Source organism: Trichechus manatus, unplaced genomic scaffold (assembly GCF_000243295.1).
Source record: "Trichechus manatus latirostris isolate Lorelei unplaced genomic scaffold, TriManLat1.0 scaffold00039, whole genome shotgun sequence".
Classification (NCBI taxonomy): domain Eukaryota; kingdom Metazoa; phylum Chordata; class Mammalia; order Sirenia; family Trichechidae; genus Trichechus; species Trichechus manatus.
Window position 1 is genome coordinate 20189081 of NW_004443975.1, and position 2277 is coordinate 20191357.

The following is a 2277-nucleotide window of genomic DNA, read 5'->3' on the forward strand; positions in this document are numbered from 1 at the left end:
TTTTTTTTTTTTTTTTTAAGTTCTTGAAAACTTGTTTGGCTCAAATTATCTTGTCCAGTTAATTTTATTTCTTCAACTTTCCATTAATGAAGACTCCAAATTCCAAAAAAAATTACATGTTTCATTAGCTGTATGATATATATATATCAGATGTGTGTATCTATTATGGAATGCCTAGCTTGTGTAAAGCACTATTTTCCTATAATACTGTCTACTTACTTATTTATTTTTGAATATTATTAGAGGGTCACTGACTATGGATAACAGAGAAGGACTCAGTGTTTCTTTCAGGAAAAATGATAGGGTTTGGGACTAGTGAACAAAAATTAAAAGAGGAATCAGCCTTGCAGGCTGGAGAAAGTGAAAACAAAGAATTGACACAAGACAAACATTGGACAGAGGTATAGCAGAGGATAGGGGAACTCCAACCATGTGACTGAGCAGAACTAGAATCATGGCCTCTCAGGGCTGAAAAACATTGAAAGCTCATCAAATATTCTTTGTAACATTTCCAGTAGTTATTTGTCCAACCTATGCTTGATACTTTTAGTTGTGGGGGAAATAATAGTTCCCAGGCAAATCCATACCATCTTTACTAGCACCAGTTGTCATCGAGATGATTCCAACTCATGGCAACCCCATGTGTGTCAGAGAAGGACTGTGCTCCATGGGGTCTTCAATGGCTGATTTTGAGAGGTAGATCCATAAGCCTTTCTTCCAAGGAGCCTCTGTGTGGCCTTGAACTTCCAATCTTTTGGCTAGCAGCTGAGCTCGTTAACTGTTTGCACCACCCATGGGCTCCATACCATCTTGTAAAAAGTGATTTATTTTAAAAAGTGATTTCTTGTATTGATCCAAAATCTATCTCCCTCCGGCTTCTACTCAGCATTCTTATTTTACTCCCTTGGGTCTGTCCTTAGTCTAACTTATCTTTCTCATGACATCACTTCCAGCCAAGTCTTCTATACTACATTTAGGCTGCGTACTACGCTGCTTCCATCTGCACCTCATCTGCTGTGTCTTCTAACACACTTAGGGGCAAAGGTCCTCTTCTAAATGAGATGCAGTCTGCCTTTTCATAGACACAAGCAAGTGAAAGCAACTGAAAGGAGACCTGCCTGTCCTTAGGAGTCTAGGTGGATCCTACAGGAGGAAAGAGAAAAGTAGGAGAAATGTCTACAGAGCAGTGTCCTCCCTGCTCTGTGCACCAATAAAAACTTAACATTAGTGCCAGTATTATCCTTACTGGTTGCAGTAAAGAGCTTCGGGTGCATAGAAAACAGTGAACGGGAATGCTTTGCTGCTCTCATCTTAGTTACTCAGAAGGGGATTTAAGGTCGTGGTTAAGAGCTTGGCTACTAACCAAAAGGTTGGCAGTTCAAATCCACCACCCACTCCTTGGAAACCCTATGGGGCAGGTCTGCCCTGTCCTATAGACAATGGGTTTTTTGGGTTTTACCCACAAGAAGGGTTGGGAGGAAAAACTAAATTGTGCTTCTGAGTCAATTCTCTACATTTTTATCATTGAAAAATAGAAAGTGGAAACTTCTCATATTATCTAAAGCCATGATATGTGTAAGTTAATTGATTCTTTAAAGTAAGGGTTCATTTGCATATTTAGGGGAAAATAAGATAAGCCAGACAGCAAGGGTTTGAAATTTAGGAAGTTTACCCTATAACTTTGGTTTTGTAACATTGTAATATTGTTATAGCATAAATGTAACAACTGAAACTGAGGATTTTATTGTGAAAATAAATTTTAGGAGGGCTAAAGTTAAATAAAATGGGAAAGATGAAGAAAGAACATATGGGAGAAATAAACCCATGAGTTTAGGTTTGACCATTTTATAGAAACACATTCATGGTGCTTATACCCAGCTAGCAGCTGGAATTGTACATCTGGAGCTTAAGAATGATTTAGATTTTGAAATCATCTTCATATAAATGGGAGTAAAACTATGGTTGATGATAAATTAGTGAAGGCTGAGAATATACAAAATTGAAGTTTCATGAGAATATGTGAGAGCATGTTTACGTTTTCAGAGGACAGAAGAGAGGGATAAAGGAGACGGGAACTGGTCAGAGTTAGGGGATGAACTTGGAGAAATATCGGAAAGTCAAAGGAGAGAGAATTTCTAGAATTTTCTAGAATTTTGTTTCTAGTGTTAGATGCTATAAGGAAAGAAGGAGAAATGAGAAGTGAATGGACTATGGGGTCACTGTGGTGACCCTCTGGGGCTCCCTTTAGTTAGCATGGTCAGGGAAGAAGCTGGAACA

At 38.4% G+C, this 2277-nt stretch overlaps 1 protein-coding gene across 1 annotated transcript in view; it reads left to right on the forward strand.

Annotated features, from left to right (window-relative positions):
- LOC101357370 (usherin) overlaps window positions 1-2277 on the forward strand; it is a 276794-nt gene that overhangs the window by 261832 nt on the left and 12685 nt on the right. The window lies entirely within an intron of this gene.